General features: G+C 39.6%; 1 long non-coding RNA gene across 1 annotated transcript; it reads right to left on the reverse strand.

The window, feature by feature from the left end:
- Nucleotides 1–353: 353 nt before the first annotated feature.
- Nucleotides 354–17,952, reverse strand: LOC116666382. The gene is made up of 3 exons (XR_004323202.1): nt 17,941–17,952; nt 7,256–7,261; nt 354–468 (listed from the first exon to the last, which is right to left on the reverse strand). It is a non-coding gene; the product is annotated as an uncharacterized LOC116666382 (long non-coding RNA).
- Between the last annotated feature and the right edge of the window lie 210 nt (nt 17,953–18,162).

Genomic DNA, 18,162 nt, shown 5'->3' on the forward strand with positions numbered 1-18,162 from the left:
CTCCCAGGGGCTGAGAAGGTCCTTAGCAGTTGAGAGATCTTCTAGACCAGGGATTGGCAGGCTCTTTCTGTAAAAAGCCATCTAGTGAATATTTTAGGCTTCGCATGCCAGCTGGTGTTGGTACAAGTATTCAACAGAGCCATCACAGCCTGGAAGCAGCCAGCAAAACAGGTGTGGCTGTGTTCTATGTTCAGAGAACTGGCCAGATCTGGCCAGAGGCCTGAAATATACTGACCCCTCCCCTCTTTACCAAGGTTTGCGAAGACAGTTGTTGACTTACCTGGAGGCAGAAAGTGAGTGTCATGACTTTATAAATCTTCATGTTTATCTGTTTTTTTTTAAATACATTTTTTTATTGAACTATAGTCAGTTTACAATGTTGTGTTAGTTTCTGGTGTACAGCATAATGCTTCAGTCACATCGGAACATACACACATTCGTTCTCAGATTCTTCTTCACCATAGGTTACTACAAGATATTGAATATCGTTCCCTGAGCTATACAGTAGAAACTTGTTGTTTATCTATTTTATATATGTTAGTTAGTGTCTACAAATCTCGAATTCCCAATTTATCCCTTCCCACCTACTCCTGCCCCTAGTAATCATAGTTTGTATTCTATGTCTGTGAGTCTGTTTCTGTTTTGTAAATAAGTTTTTTGTTTTTGTTATGTTTGTTTGTTTTAGATTCCACATATAAGTGGTATCATATGGTATTTTTCTCTCTCTTTCTGGCTTAACTTCACTTAGAATGACATTTTTCAGATTCATCCATCTTGCTGCAAATGGCATTATTTTATCATTTTTATGGCTGAGTAGTATTCCATCATATAAATATACCACCACTTCTTTATCCAGTCATCTGTCGATGGACATTTAGGCTGTTTCCACGTCTTGGCTATTGTAAATAGTGCTGCTGTGAACATTGGGGTGCAGGTGTCTTTTTGAATGAAGGTTCCCTCTGAATATATGCCCAGGAGTGGGATCGCTGGATATGGTAAGTCTGTTTTTAGTTTTCTGAGGAACCTCCATACTGTCTTCCATAATGGCTGCACCAAACTGCATCCCCCCCAGCAGTGCAGGAGGGCTCCCTTATCTTCCAACAGAGGGTACAAAGTGCTCTTCTGACCAAAGAAAAAAAAACCACGTCTTTGTCACTGAATATTAAAGACAGGAGGGCCAGCAGAGTTTACCTGGCCCATGGCCGCATTCTGCAGATCCGGAAGTTTAAGGCCCAGAGGAACTAATTTCAAACAGTACAACTTACAGAGGAAAGAAGCTTAAATTTTGGAGTGCCTGTCTTTTGCTGATCAAGTATCTTTTGCAGAAAAAGCCAAAAGACATAGGAAAATGACTGCAGCCAGGCCCAATATATACAGACTGTGAGTTGTTGACACTTCAACTTTCTAAACTTTGCTTTAGTTTTCATTCAGATGCATCATATTAGAAACCAAAAAATAAGGAAAACCGTTTGAGTTGCTAATGTTTTGTAAAATATCCCCTGGGAACACTGCAAACGCTGGCAGAGTTTCCGTCCTCAAAGCAGGATGGGAAATTGAAGGAGCCAGATTGCTTCCTTGGAAAAGGTAGCTTCTCTTCAAACTCTCATCTAAAAACCCTACGTTTAAGGGGCCAATTATCTGTAGGGCAGACATTCCTGCACTACCTCCCACCTTGGTTGCTGCTTCTCCCGGGTAAGTGTTGTCAGCTCTCCTGTCCATTTCATGGCCAGTGCACACCCGTGCCTGTTTCTTAATTTGAGCCACTGAAGGAGTGTTCGTTTACTGTTAAAAAGGGGCCCGTGTGAGATTAAAATAATGCACTGAGTTGGAAGCAAAGCAATTACTCTACCTCATCATGTGGCAGAAAAGACATTAAAAAAAAGACCAAAATCGTGTTCCTTTTACATACCTACGAAAAGGAAGGAAAACATGCAATAAAGCTGATAAATTCTGTGTTGACCTTTAGAAAGGCATTTACTTCCCATGAAAAGTACTTGCGATTTTTCGAGCTCTAACCTCTGATAACTTGAGAATGAAGTTGCTTGTTATTCTGAAAGAGTGCCTGGCTCCAGCACCCATGCTTCTGTGAACATCTTCGTCCTGGTTTATAACGTTTTGTTTCATCTTGTTTCCGTAGCCCTTGTTTTAACATATCTGTCAACGTGGGAAGCTGAAAGAAAAATAAATAAATAAATAGGCTTAAAGGACAAGTTAAAAAATGAATCCCCCCACCCACCCCTACTCATCCAAGCTATCAGAATTTCACATTCTGTAATTTACAATCTTTACAAAGGGAAAAAAAGTTAATTTCAATAGAAGGGAAATTCTTTATGAAACTCTGAGCAGATGTCTAATTCACAAATTGGAGAGAGAAAAGTCAAGCTTAAAAAGGACCTTGTCTGCCAAGGTTTAAATAGGAACTCGTGCTTCCACAGCAAGAACTTTCCTTGAGGAAAATCTACCATATGCTTTGCGTGAAGTCCATCTGCAAATACAACGCCCAGATGCTCACCCTCCCCTTCCAGAAAAGCTGCACTCTGGGTGAACATCTTCTGCACCTTACAGAACTGATAAAGGGATGACAATTTCTCTTCCTTTTTTTTAAGGATATTTTTTCGTTTTAAAAGGGATAGAAATATAACTGTGGAAAAATGGAGAACTTCAAACAAACAAAAAAAACCTGTGAAGTAGAAACCGCATTCACTCCAAATCTCATAACCAACAGATAACTCTGTTAGTTTTACAGAAATACGATCATAATTCCTTTTCCCCTTTGTATACATTGGTGGATTGTTCCATTCTTCTTCAAAACCGCCTATTTGAATGGCAGTATAAGGACTGGCATTTTATTTATCTTTATGAACCACTCTTTTATTGAAAATTAACCATATATGCCTATGGTTAAAAAAAAATCAGAGTATTAAAGAGTTCTGAATGAAAACACGAATCTTCCCCCTGGGATGTCTTCCTGGGGGGCCGACACTTTGAGCCGTATAATAAGCATTCTCCCCAAATTCGTTTGTGTACCTGATACAGGAAAATGAATGTGGGGCAAGAAGAAGGCTGTGTCCCAGATCTCTGCTGAGTTCCTGGGACGCACCCCGCCAAGTGTAGGTCCTCGGCTTTGCGCAGGAAAGAATTCAAGAGCGAGCCACAGCTGAGTAAAGGTAGATTTATTCAGAGAGATACATACTTCTTAGACAGCATGCAGGCTGTTTCAAAAGACAAGAGAAAAGCCACAAGGTGTAGGGGTTGTTAGCTCTTATGGGCTCGGTGACTTCATACGCTAGCAAGTGGGAAGATTATTCTAACTACTTTGGGGAAGGGGCTGGGGTTCCCAGGAACTGGGCCACCACACACTCCTTGACCTTTTACGGTCAGCATTGGAACTGTCATGGCACCTGTGGGAGTGCCATTTACCATGCTAATGTATTTCAATGAGCGTATAATGAAACTCAAGGTCTACTGGAAGTCAGATCTCCTGCCATCTTGGACCTCAAGGCCTACGGGGAGTTGAGTCTTCCACCATCTCAGTGTTAATGGCTGTGCTCTGCCCCCTTCTTCCTTGTCTCATGCCCACAAGCATAAATACCTGTGTGTCTACAAAAGGAATCACAGGATACCTGCTGCTCTCTACATCATGATCCTTTTCACTCAGTATTTACTGGAGATCTTTTCATATGGATCCATCTCAGTCTAGTAACAGCTTCAAAATGTTTCATTTTTAAGGTCTGACTGTACTGAACCCATTTCTCATTGAAGAGCTTTGTGTCCCTTTACCCCATCCTCTGACCCTACTCTGACAACACTGACAAATTGAAAGAAGCCAAGAAGTCATATACATGAAGGTCATAGAACATTCATTGATTATGTCCAAAACCTGTGACAGTTGTTAAGTGATAAATTAAATAAAAATGCAATAATCCTGCTAAATACTGTTAAGCATGTTGTTTAGTATTGAATTTCCTGGTTTGCATTTTTCATTGATTTTGAATTTTCTAAAGATAGGCAAGTAAGGCTGTTTCCTGACTTTGTAAATCAGTGGTTCCTACCTTTATTCTTCAGTAATGCAGTTAAAAGGCATCTATTAACGTTTTTCTAAAAATTATTATTAATGTATACATTTAATGAGTAAACATGTGCCCATAGTTTAAAGTCTAATAGGGCTTTAAGATTTAGAGCAGAAAACAGCATTCTGTCCTAATGTTCCTCACTCCCAAATTCTGCTCTCCAGAACCTACCATGTTCAGTTCTCCTTTGTATCTCTTCTGTTTGTTTCTTTTTTTTAAGCAAGAACAGGAGGTTATTGTTTTGAGTTGATTTACAATTTTAGACAATGTGAGTTGAATTTTTAAAATGGAATATGTGTGGAACATCCACCCTCTTCCCTCCTCCATGATAATTCTATTATAGATTTGATTAAATTAGTATTTTTGTGTTTTCTTTATTATGCCTGTAGACATATCCTCTTGGTGAAGCCAAATAATGGACTTTTAATTATGTTTACTTTATTGTATAATTTCTTTTTGTTTTTCTTGGAGTCGAACATAGTTTTAATATTTTCCCTTGCTTAGGGCTTTAGGGAGACCATGCTTTTTCCCACGCCCTTCAATTGCACGTGGCCCAGCCTGTCGGATTCTCTATCTGATCCGTTCTTCTTTCATTCCTCCTTCCTGATGCCCTCTGACTTCCTGCCCTCATCTAGGCCAGCAGCCCTCTGATTAGGCCTCTGTGTGGCTGTTTTATTACAACACTCCATCGGTCATCACCTTGGAAATTTCCAAACTTCTACCAGGTGTTGGGTGCCCTGACTCCTATTTCCTGGATTCCATGCTTTGTCTAGCATGATTAGTGCCTCCTTAGGAAGAAGCATCTGCTGCAGTGGACAGAAAGAGCAGAGAAGAGGCAGTTCTTTGGAAAACTTAGTGTTTTAAAAATGTTCTTACTCTATCACACTTATGTGATGTGTTTTTAAGGAAGATCCTGTTTCCTTCCTTTTTTAAAAAAATTAAGTTGGGTTCTTTCTCTCTTGATACATATTCTTCTATTCAGTTATATATACATATACCTAATTTATATATAAATATATATAAATATATAAATAATATATATATTGTTTACTTCTAGATCTCCTGTTAGGCAGATATCAAATTGTGCAGATTGATTCTCTAATTTTGTTGTCATTTCTTTGTCACTTTCCATGTAATAGTCTTTTTACTTCTGTTCTTCAGAAGATATTCTTAACTTCACCTTCTAATGTTTCTATTGACCACGTGCTCACTCCTATCACAACTTTAATTTCCTAGAGCTCTTCTCATCGGCTTGCTCCTTCAAAGCATCCTCTTTCTTGTTCTTCTTGTCTTAGTGGTGTAATATTCACATCTACTTCTCTCAAGGTTATTAACTATTGTTTTCTTTTCTTTTCTTTTCTTTTCTTTTTTAAAAATATCCCTTCTTCCCCTGGTCTTGTCTCTCTTGAATTTATCCTCGGTGTCCTGGTTGCTGCTGTTCATGATGGAAATGTGAAATTTTCATTTTCTGCTCAAATATGTGGTGATCTTTCTGCTCGTTCATATTTAAGAACGAGGTGTTAAAAAGTTGATGACGGAACTGGTGGGCTGGTGACCTTCACTGGGGTGATCGGTGGAAAGCTGGCTTTTTCTTGGCAGCTTCCAAAGTGTCAGCATCTAAATGGTATTTTTCTGGGATCTTCCTGTTTCTCCCAAGAAGCAGCTTCTAATGCCTCACAGGGCAGGGGAGGTGGGGCAGGTGCCGTGCTGGACGCTGGTGTCTGGATGAGACAAACAGGAACAAGAGGCCTTGAAGGGGGCTTGTTCCATTTAGTTTTCAGACTTTCACTAAATACTTCTGTTTTTTTTTTCTTCTTTCTAAAAACATTTTCTCTATTTACTTTTTTTTAAATTCTTGTTTTTTATTGAAGCGTGGTCAGTTTACAATGTTAGTTTCAGGTGCACAGCAAAGCAATGCAGTTATACATATACATACATATGTATATATACACAGATACATATTTTCAGACTCTTTTCCATTATAGCCCATTACAAGAAATTGACTATAGTCCCCAGTGCTCTGCAGTAGGTCCTTGTTGTTTATCTATTTTATGTACAGTAGTGTGTACATTTTAACCCCTCCCCCCAAATTAACAAATACTTCTGTTTTTACTTTAGCATTTCCCTTGCTCCCTCTCTGTGTCTCATGTCCCCACATAGTGATTCTTTGAAGTCTCCTTTCTTCTGCACAAGTTAGAGGAGACATGGTCTCTGATTGTAACCTCACCTTCAGAGGAACCTCACAGCTCCAATTTCCCAGCCCTTCAAGGATTCTGGAAGCTCAACCAATTGATCTGTCATCAGTATCTCCTGTGGATACTTCGTTTCAGCCTCCACGACTCTCCTGGATCATGTACTTTTCCTCCATTCTCTCTGTGTCTTCCAGACACGACTTGACATCATTTATATACTGTTGATTCCTCTTGTATTTCTTTGCCCTCCTGCATTTATATTTTTTTTCCTTGCTGTCATTTAAGTGTGGCTTCTGGCAAGAATGAAGATAAACACATGTGTCCAATCCGCTGTGTTTTGTTATAAGGTTTAAATAAATGTAAAATGTTCTTTTTCTTTTATTTCAGTAGCCTAAGTCCTAAAATCACATAATGGGCTACTTCACATGGGCTCAGGAAAATATATTTGGAGATTTAGCTGGGGAATTTGTTTCTGGTTTCAAAGATAAGGTTCATTTATACAGGGGGAAAAAATTCTGTTCATTTCATGCATTAGCATATGTCCACAGACTTGGCAAAGCTTAATGCTAAAAAAATTACTTCGATGCCACTTGGCTTTATGAATTACCAAACAGAAAATTATAAATGGTCTTATTATTCTGTCACCACTGAGGCTGTACCGTTCCAGATCACAGTTTTTGCACAATGGGAGGTATTTGAAAGTTGTTTTTCCTCACTGATGGCCCAGCATAGATTGATTCAGAGATAATGTACTGAAGATGTGTGGTTTCAGGGCACTGGGAATGTGAGCAAAATCTCTGATTAAAGCCTTTTGAATAATTCTTGCTGGAGGCACTATAGCCCATTTACTGTGAATTGTATATATTTAAAATCTGAAATATGCCAAAGCAAACAATGAAGATTAAAAAAAAAAAAAAACTGACTTCCCTAGAGAAGTACTGTGTTCTCAAGCCGTGCTTGGACTTACATTGTCAAAAACATCTCTGGTCAGACTATTAGCTGGTACACCGTGCTCTGGACAGGATGCCCGGTCCTTTCCTTGCACAGTCAGCAGGGCCAACATGGAGCAGCTTGTAAAGTTCTGTATGAGGGAGCCTGGAAAAGGAAAGTCAGAACGAGCTGAGTTTGAGTCCACTTCTCCCACGCAGGCTTGTGATGGTGAGCAGATTAGGAAAGTCTTCATTAGAATCATAAAGGCATCCACGTCGCAAGAAGGATTTTATGGAAGTAGAATGAAGTCACAGTCCCCTGTGTGTGTATGTGTGTGTGAATTCACATAGTACATAAAGTAGACTTTGGAATTTCTTATAGCTTCCGTTAATCTGAAATCTCTCTCTCTCTCTCTCTCTGTGTGTATACATATATATATATATATATATATATATACACACACACACACATATTAGTATATTAGTATATATATGTACATATATATACATATATACATATATATATACACACACATATATATATATATACACTATATATATATATATTAGAGGTTTTTTTTTGTGGGGGGAGGTAATTAGGTTTATTTGTATATTTATTTATAAAGGAGGTACTGGGGATTGAACCCAGCACCTTGTGCGTGCTAAGCACGCACTCTATCACTTGGGCAATACCCTCCCTCTGAAATCTATATATTAAATAACCTTTTCAGCCATGTAGAATAGAGATGCTGTCACCTTAGAAACTCCCAGTGCTAACAAAATAGTTAATGTGATTACCCTGGTCTTTTGAAATGTGACACCCAGAGATAGATCTTTCGGGAAGTAAATAAGTAGCCCACACTGAGCCTTGGCCAGGAAGAGACATTTCCATCTGTAAGAACACCCATCCAACAGCTGATTATAGTTTCCTTTGAAATATATGGATTTTGAAGCCACAATAACATTCTTCCTCTCTCTAGGCTGACTTTTAAAGTTTTATTCTTGGCAGAATTTGCTCCCAATAACTCAGTCCTAATAGCCATAGTGCACGAAATGACAAACTTCTTCCAGGCGAACTGATAAGCACGTGGGGGAGAGGACCTGGCTGCTGCGGAATTAGTCTGGCAACGCTGATAACACGATGCTGCCGCCTCTGAGGTCTGATAGAATACAAGGGGAAGAGAAGAAAAATAACTGCCCCGACTTTCTCTCTGGAAGGCTTGCGTCCACACTGTATTTTTAGTTCTGTCAGGGAAAGTGGGTGTCGATCGGGATATTTTAGGAAAGGCTTAACTTTCCCCAGCTCTATGGTAAACTTTTTAATGTTTCTTTTTCAAATAGAGATCCCCACACTCCTAAGGGAAAAGACCAGCTGGCTTTGTCTGGGGAGGCTATTTTATTTATTTTTTTTTATTTTTGTGAAGAGCACCTTTGCGCTGGTGCCTTTGCCCTCCTGTCACAGGGAGCCTCTCGCCTGCCAGAAGTCCAGGTAAGGAGCCTCGTTGTAGGAAACAGGGCTGGAGAAATTGCTGGTCCAGAATGAAGGGACAGACTTTCCAGGTGCTCAGTGCTTGTATGTTACACTGTGCAGTTACAGTGTCTGAGATGCTTGCAGATGCTTTTTCAGATTCTCCGTGCTCTAGATGGACAGTCTGCACACAGTTAAGCCTCTCTGGAAACACTGTAGCCAAATGGTGATGTGTCGCAACATCTAAGTGTCTTCCTAGTAGAAGGTGCTTTTCCCTTCTGCTGGGAAGATTTTAAGGGACCAACTCTTTGCAGGCTTATCTCTCTCCACTGCTCCGATGGAATGTTTAAGGCTCTCTGGGAGAGCTTAATTTTGGATATAATTTAATGAAAGCCCTGATCAAACGAAACCCTTTGAGTATAAAGCTTTGCCTGAGTTAATGGCTTTTTCATTACCTATCCAGTGCCTTCATGGGTTGGATTATTTCCAATATCCAGCTATTTACAACACCAGAAAACTGCAAGACATGAAGATTCCTCAGAATAGGTTTTTCAATGAAATATGGTCTTCTTCTCCTATGATAATCATGAAATATTGAGCTAACGATCAGGAAGAAGAGGGATCAGTTACTAAGCAGGAAGATCAAGCAGAACAGCAAAGCTAAGAGGGGGAATGCGGTGGAGGAATGAATATTTTAGTTAAGTCATGCTTCTCCGAGTCTGAATGCAATTAGAACCACATGACAGATTTTCAGGTAGGTAGACCTAATTATCCAGGATGTGAAGTTAAGTCAGGATCCTGTTCCATTTTCCCTCTGATCCTGTGTTCAAACACACCTCAACCTACATAGTCATGATTTCAGTGAATTTTATCCTCCTCCCCCCAAGAGCAAGGTGGGGAACTAACATTTATCAAATACTTACTGTATGATATATGTAATAGACCATGCTTTTTAAAAGTGTTATCTTCTTTCATTTTCCAACAATCCTCAGAAGAGTAGAGTTGTGACAGCCATGTTTTATTTATAAGGAAATAACTTCAGAGAGGTTAATTAATCTGCTCAGAGTCACACCTACAGCAAATCTAAAGGTAACGACAGGTTCAAGAGGAAGTACAAAATAAATTGATGGTCTGCTCATAGCAGGAAAATTATAACGGTCAGAGTCCAGATGAATAGGTCCCGAATTCCACAACTGGTGACCTTGAACAAGTCTCGGTCTCTCCAAGCCTCAATTTCCTCACTTATAAAAAAAAAAATGTATGTAAATTCTCTGATGCCTAAATTCCCTCCAGGCGACAGCTGATTTCTCTCAGGTCCAAGGTGAAGACTTCATATTGTGTTGACGTCCCAGGAAGACCAGTGTTCCCATGATGCCCTGCACCGGGCAGGCCCCTCCGTCTTGCCCAGACACTGAGCACAGACAGGCACACAGCCGAGGCTCTTAGAGGAGGAGCTATTGACCTCCAGGAAAGCAGGACAGTGTCTTCTCTGACTGAGTTATGTTTCAGTTTTTGATCCAAGTCATGAAATGAGTCCCTTTTTGTCAAAGAGAAGGACGGAGCGTGCAGGAAAAACGGTGCCGCTGGGTGGAGGTGAGAGAGTGAGGTGCCTGTTGTATACATAGAGGCAACTTTCATCAGTTTGAAGAGTGATGAAAATTGCTGCTTGTTCCATTCCCATTTGACCCTTTCAGCTCTCATTTTATTGCTAAAGTTTTTTTTTTTTTCTTCTTTTTCTTTTTTTTTTCCTGGGTCAAATGCCATTGATGGGGACATTTATTAGATTCATCTTATCTTGTGAGCTGGAGGTCTACTTGTAAGAAATTTTCTCTGTCAGTCTGGATAAGGGGGCCGGGGACTCTAAAACCCACACTGCTTAGATTTTGTGATCTTTGATCTTACGAGTTTAGGAGCCATAGTAATAGCAAGACTTAAGTGTTTGTTCAAGGTGTCTGGCTTATGTTGTCAAGAACAGCAAGGAATCCTTAGTCATTCTCTGGCCTGAATTTATATGAGGTATTATTAGAGCTGAGACCCATGAAACACTTGTCCCAAATCACTTGTAAAGGAACCATTATTCCAAAGGTTTCCATAAAGAATTACTAATTTTCTCAAAATCTTTTATATCTCATGGACACTCAAGACCTTGACAGTCCTTGGCACAGACTTTGATGCATTTTATATTTGTTGTTCATGGTTTGCTTCCAGATGAAGTCTAGAGGGAATTGAAATAAATCAGGAATTTGTGGCATGTTTTAGGCACTGTCTCCATTTTAGCTGTGGAGAGGCTGCCCAGCCTATTTAGGCAAGAAAGTGTTAGATTTCCACCCCTCATTCCATCTGACAATATTTTCTCTGAAAATGCACAGTTATTTTATTTTCTTCTCTTGCTGCAGCCCATTCTTTTCCCTCTTCTTTATCTTTCAAAGAAAGCAGTAACCACCCTATGTCTAGACTTCATATGTATCTTGTCTCTTTCATTTTCTGAAAGATTTGTAATCGCCAACATTACCTCTCTCTTCTGAGTTACCTCTCTGTTATGATCTCCTAACTTCTCCATCCAACTTGGGGGAATCCGTTAAAATCATTGCCTCAAAGTTTCTCAAGTATGGCAGATCCAAAACTGACTGCTTTAAACCTTCATGTCTTAAGTAATTGTTGTGACCACTTTGGAAATACACAACAAGCAGTCACGCTGGATGGATCTCCCAGGAAGTCCTGGGCTTTGGGGTTATTGTTAATATCTGAATATTCTTATTAGTCACCTGATGGAAGAAGTTCCAAAAAATGATTCCTCAAGTGAAAGTTGGAGAAAAGGCGGGTTTATTTGAGGGCAATGCAGTAGCTCCCTGGAGGTCCTGTGGGTTACTCTACTAAGATGTTAGGGTGACAGGAGAGGGGGACACCCTCCTTACCGCTGCCCAGTAGACTTCATTCTGTATTTGAAGGTAACTGTGTCTCCAGAGCACTTCCCTGTGTCCCTAATACATCTTAAATATTCAGAGAGAAAGAAAAAGTAAATGCTCAGCAAATTCATTCTTAAAAATTGTAAAAAGAGAACATAATCATATTTTTCAATTAATAGTGTAATAAATGGTATAAATGTATATTACATCCACATATTTAAACAAATAGTGAGATGGAAAAATACACAGTCTGAGTCATAGAAACAAAAGCAGGTGAGAGGGAGAGGGACACGAGAGAGGACAGCTCAGTGAACTGTGACGTGAGTCCCCTGTCGATGTCACAGTGGTGGTGTGCACACATCTAATACTCTCTGGCCATGATCACTCCACTAAGCCATTACTGTCCCTTGAGATGAGTGAATTTGTCTCATCGGATTTTTAGGAAGATTCCAACAGTTACTAGAAGTCACGTGTCTAAAGTCACGCCTGACTTTGGTGAGTACTGTGTGGTTTCTGTTATCAGTGATGTTCTCGGCACTCCAGAAGCGTTTATCTCCTGTGCAGAGAATTGTGTGTGTTTCTGTGTGCACGTGTGCTGTTCACGGAGACGCGAAATAAATCCCTTTCACGTGACACGACAGATAACCCCGTCCTTCTTTCCTTTTCTCGGTTAGCAAGGCAGCCTTGTAAGACAATGCCTGGAAATCAGCCGTGGAATCAGGGTTCCTTCTGAGTGTGTTTTGTCAAAAAATGTACATTTAATTTTTGGACTACGTCTAAGGAAATATTTTGTGAGGACAGAAAAAGAATAAAATATTATTTTGAGTCACTGAGATAGTAGATCCTTGTACTTTCTAACAGAATACAGAATCTGCTCAGTCTGAGGCCATGCTCAAAACCAACACAAACATGTCTGGATAGCTAAGACCCTGCAGTTCTAAATGGATCTGTGTTTCACATTCTACCTACCCCCTTTTTTTGTTTTTAATTGAAGTATAGTTGATTTACAATGTTGCATTAGTTTCAGGTGTACAGCATAGTGATTCAGTTATACATATGGATAGATTATTTTTCAGATTCTTTCTCATCATAGGTTATTAAAAGAAACTGAACATAGTTCCCTGTGTCCTACAGTAGGTCCTTATTTCATATCTATTTTGTGTATAATAGTGTGTATCTGCAAATCCTGAACTCCCGATTTATCCCTCTCTCCCTTCCGCCTTGTTAACCATGAGTTTGTTTTCCATGTCTGTGAGTCTGTTTCTATTTTGCCAATAAGTTCATTTGTGCCTTTTTCTTTTTTAGATCCCATCTGTAAGTGATATCATATGATATTTGTCTTTCTCTGACTTTGTTCACTTACTACGATCATCTCTAGGTCCATCCATTGTTGCTGCAAATGGCGTTATTTCATTCTACTGTTTCTTTTGTCATACATTTCTTTACTGTACCATATTAAAGAAACTTACAATATGTAACCTGGCTGTTATTCAGAAGGTACTCAGTCAATGTGAATTCCTCACCCCTTTCTTTTTCTCCAAGGTAGAAATTAAAGTCAGATTTTTTTTTTATATTCTGTAATAGCTATTGTATAATTCAACATGCTCAATTCACTAATTACGTTAGATATTTAATTGCCTTTTTATTATATTCACAGTAGAATTAAACATTACGCTTTAAGCCATTGCAATTTACAGAAAGGCAATAATCACCTCTTTTCAGTTTTTCTCTCACGTTTTTGAAAAGCAGAGAAAAGCAAATCTATTTCTCCAGTTGGGCTGTGGAGACCTGTTCCTGAAGAGAAAACTCTGAACCACTTGGGGCTTATGATCAATGCGATAGAAAGCAATCTGACTTGCCTAATCTGATCGATTTTGTTTCACATAGAATAGAGCATTTGGAATATTTCTGTCCTGAAACGACCAGCGGTGCTTAACGACACTGATGCTGGCGGCTTTGTCATTGGTTCTGGGAACATCATGTGGGCGGGTGTCTATCCCCCGGGTAGCCTTCCGTGTCCCAGCTATGACTGTGACTGATTTTCTTCTGCTGCAGGCTAAACTGGTCCATGTCAGCCACCAGAGCCCCACTGCCTGAGTGTTGCTAAGAGAGTCTTCCGTTCCAACCTGGCTCTGCATGGGGAAGATTTAGTTCTGCCTAAGGAAACAAGCTAGGTTTGTTGTCCTTAGAAAAGCAGGGATATTAATAGGATCTGGTCCACATATAGTAATGTTCCAGACCATGTGCCAGACAGTAATTTTTTTTTAATTAAAATAGTCTTTTCATCACAGTATTTTCCTTGAGTTTGCTGACCACTTATAAAACACTTGGCCACAAGTGGCTTATTGATTTTGGTAAAATTGAGCTGCAACATGGGCATTTGGAGAGTTTGGATTTAAATTTTAAAATTTATTTTAAATTAAATTACAAAATAAATATGAGCCTCCAATATGAAGATGTGGGATGTGAGTTTTCTGCCTCATCTGAGACAGGTGTACATATATTTTTTTTCATGATTGTAGATTTTGCTTGTCATGAACCATGCCCTGAATCAAAATTGCTTCTCTGCCTCTTTGAAGAGCTGGCAGTAAAAGCTTGCCTGATTGACTACAGAGAGCTTCAATGTCTAGACCACCCAGTGGGATGAGAAGGAAGTGGAAAGGCTTGCTTGATTTCTGAACTCAACCAACACTGTCTCTCACTCAGGTGATTTGAGTCTCTGTGGGTAGGGAAAGGGTGAAGCTTTGAAGAGGGCTAGCTAGGTGTGTTGAGGGAGGAATAGTGTATTTGTAGTGAGAAATGCTTCTTTAAAAGCCAATAAATAGAAATGCTTCCAGCAAGAAGCATATCTGGGGAGTTGCCACAAAGAATCCGAGAACAGTGGACATTACCATCCCTAAATGAAAGGCACCAATTGGCTTTCTTCTAACTGAGGGGTTTTAATTATTTTTTTAATTTTTGCATTGAGTATGTAAGTTGTAAGTTGCTAAAACTTCTAAAGGTATTTTATTCATTTGTTAACAAACCATCCTGTTGACTTCAAACAGCAATGACTTATTATCTTTATTCTTGGACACACGCTGCCAACCAGCTGGGGTTCAGCTGACCTAGGCTTGGCTCAGCTGGACTTGTTGGCTTCCAGTTGTTTTTGCTGGGCATCTCCGCTTCTTGGTATGGGTGTTAAACCCACTGAAGTCATCTCTGTTTTAGATCTCTCTAATTCTCTTTCACCAGCAGACTTGCCAGGGTAGGTTTTTCTCATCGTGAAAAGCGTAAGAGAGAGCTAGGCTCCCAAAATGGCTCACTTCACATTCTATTAATGGAAACTGATCACGAAGCCCAGCCCAATAAAAGGCAGGGGCTGAAAGTTAATATGCCTATTAGAGGGAGGAACAACATAGTTAGATGGCAAAGGGTACGGATATGGGAAAAGATAAAAGTTGGGAGCCAATGATGCAATCTACAATGGGGGATCTGTATGGGCTACTTCATAGATGCCATAATGAACCTAAGTATGGAGTTCAAGAAATTTTCCAATGATTCTTCTCTCCCTGTTTGATCATTTGGAAAGCCTGTCTTCCCTGTGCTGAGAATACTGTCTATTCAGAAGTGGACTGATAGGTGTCAGGCTTTCGTGTTGCTGGGATAACCCACACAAATGAACCTTTGTCCACCTCCTCTCACCATCCTGCCCCAATCAGAGTAGAGAGAGAGGCATGTGGGGAGGATGGGGACTAGAGGGAAGTCACTTACGCAAATTTTGCAAATATTTGTTAACGAAGGAAAGTAAATTCAGGCCGAGGTGATGAAAATGAGTTCCTGACAAAGATCAAAAAGGGGTTTGGAGTCAGCGTGGATTTATCAAAATGCAAATATTTTAAACAAAACAGGATGTTGCAATTGCATGCAGAAGCTATTCCCTCAAAGCCTACTGGGGACATTTCCTAGTTTACATAATGTAATTAAATTCAAGCCTGATGAATTCAAATTTATCCCAGAGACATTATTGGCAACATGATCCCATGTGGTGAAAAGACTAAGGAAGTAGCATGTTTGGGGGCCACGGGAGAATAGAAAACCATATCTAAAGCTCACAGCAATTGTTTGCAAGGATTCCTCCGCAGCTCTGCTCAGCAGTGATGGGGAGGGAACTGGAAACCCTCTTGAATCTGGTCTTCACGCTAAAATCCAACTGCATTCATGGACGGAAGGAAAAACCTTCAGTATCTGCCCATATGTCTTTCTCCTAGAATTCTAATAGCTGTAAGAGATAATGTTTCTTTTTGCTTTGTATAATTATGATCTGTCAATATCATTTTCATAATTTAGCTTTACTTTCCCTTTTATGGTCATTGCTGATGCTCCATTTAGAAATTACATTTCCAGAAGCTCCAATAAAGCTTGTGATTTCAGTTACCTATAAATTACATCAAATTCCTTGGGTGAGGTAAAATGATAATCAATAGAAAAAACAGGCAAGGGATAATAAGAAGCGAAATTTGTACACACACGCACACACACACTTTTTTCCCATAGAAAACATTAACCTCTCTTCAGAAAAGAAAAACAAAGGGAAATAACAATGAAATGCCAGTTATTGTTTATCTGATGGGATACACACATACACATAGATGCAAACACACACACATATATTCCCTTGTTTAAGGATAATAGTCAAAACTGGTGATGGAGGAGTGAAAATAAACACTCACGTACAGTGCTGATGTGATTATAAATCAGCACAAACTGTTGAGAACACAACTGAACACTATGTACCAAAGCTCTCTGATGCAATTTTACCACTTAACACACGAATTACATCGAGAGGACTTTATTTAAGGAAACAATGAGAAATAAGCACAAAAACTGATGGAAGAGGATTTGCCATTGCCATTCCATTTATAATAATGAAAACGTGGAAACCATCTAACTGTCCAAAAAGAGAAGACTATTTAAATACGTATGCACACTCCTAATGGAGGGTATTGTGCAACAATGAAGATTATATTTTGCAGAATCTTCATGACGGGGAAAGATGTTGATTAATATATTATTAACCAAAATTTCACAATACAAAGAAGTACTATAAAATACTTAGTACATACACAATATATGCTATTGTGAATATAAGCTACACAGTTGACTGAAAGGGACTATTAATAATATTTGTGTATGGATTATGGGTACTTCTTCTCTTCTTTACCTTTTTCTGAATTTTTCAAATTCTTCAATAGGAGCATGTCAAAATTTTATAATTAGTGAAAAGTGCTGTTTTTTAACATGCACTCTAGAAAGAGGTGTATACTATTTTTAGCTTAGATAATCCAAAAATGTACTCTAGAATCACATCCCTGTATCAATAATTCCTCTGGCATTAAGAACCTTAAGTATTTCAGTATAAAAATTTGATTTCTGGAAATAATGAGGCAGCAAACACGGAGAAAATGCACACATAACCAAAACTGTCATGATAAACTTATAGAAGATTTAACCTTGGAAATAAGATAACATACAAGGTCCCATTGCTGAAGGTGACAGCCTGCAGTGCCAACTTCAAGTAGGCGCAAATAGGTTCATTGTGGGTATAGACCATCTTAGAGATAACAGAGTCATGAAATCAATTTCCACCGCCCTCTTCGCATGCCCTCCTCCCTCCTGTTTTTTTTAAGTAGAGAGAAGCAGTTTTGGTTTACCTTAACCTTCAGATGACCTTGGGAAGTAACAGGTGTTGCAGGTGCCAACAATGAATGCTCTATGCTGATGTAAGGAACCAGTGCCAAGTCTTCTTGCAAATACTAAGCAACCCTATATGAAAGAGTTATTATAGAAGGAAACACAAGTGAAACAGAAGTAAATGATATGCAAAACCCATCCCTTAGCCAGAGGAATTCACTCAACTTTCTATGAACGCCTTACACTTTTGGCTATTTCCTGTTTCTTGAATCACCCCTAATGTGATGCAACTGACTTGCACTCCCCTTGCAAGAGCCAACGGTGCACGTCTCTTCCGAAGCTACGTTGGCCGTAATATGCCATGAAATTCGGTGTCTTGGCAGGAGTATTTAAACCATGGAGATTGGTTAATGCTGCACATCAGGGCTTTGTTTCCCTGGAGAGTCAAACATTTCCCAGCATACCACTGGCCCCTCAGTTCCCGATCCTTTGTTCAACTGTCTATGTCAGTTAAATAAGACTGTTAACTCTCCCCGCCAACTGGGCATCTTCAAATTTCCCCCAAGTGCCCTTATCAATGACAAGCACTGAACTGGAAAAGTCACAATCCTGCATCCACCGCATCTTAATCATATCCACTCCCTCATTAAAACCCCCACCACCCGCTATCATCTACCCAGTTAGGCAGCAAAAGCTCTTCACTATTTCCAAATCAATCCGTCCTCTCCGTCTCTGCACCTACCATAATATCCTTCCTGGGAACTGCTGTTTCTTTTTTGTGAGCCTCTGGGCTTTGTGACGCCAGGGAGTGGAGATGCTATTCCCTAGTTCCCCTTTCCCGCTTCCCTCGGAGGTTTCCAGTGGCTTCCCTTTTCTTTCTGACCCCTGTTGTTAACAGAGAAACTGACGTCAGGGAGGAGAAGA

This window comes from Camelus ferus, chromosome 1 (assembly GCF_009834535.1).
Source record: "Camelus ferus isolate YT-003-E chromosome 1, BCGSAC_Cfer_1.0, whole genome shotgun sequence".
In the NCBI taxonomy this organism is placed as follows: domain Eukaryota; kingdom Metazoa; phylum Chordata; class Mammalia; order Artiodactyla; family Camelidae; genus Camelus; species Camelus ferus.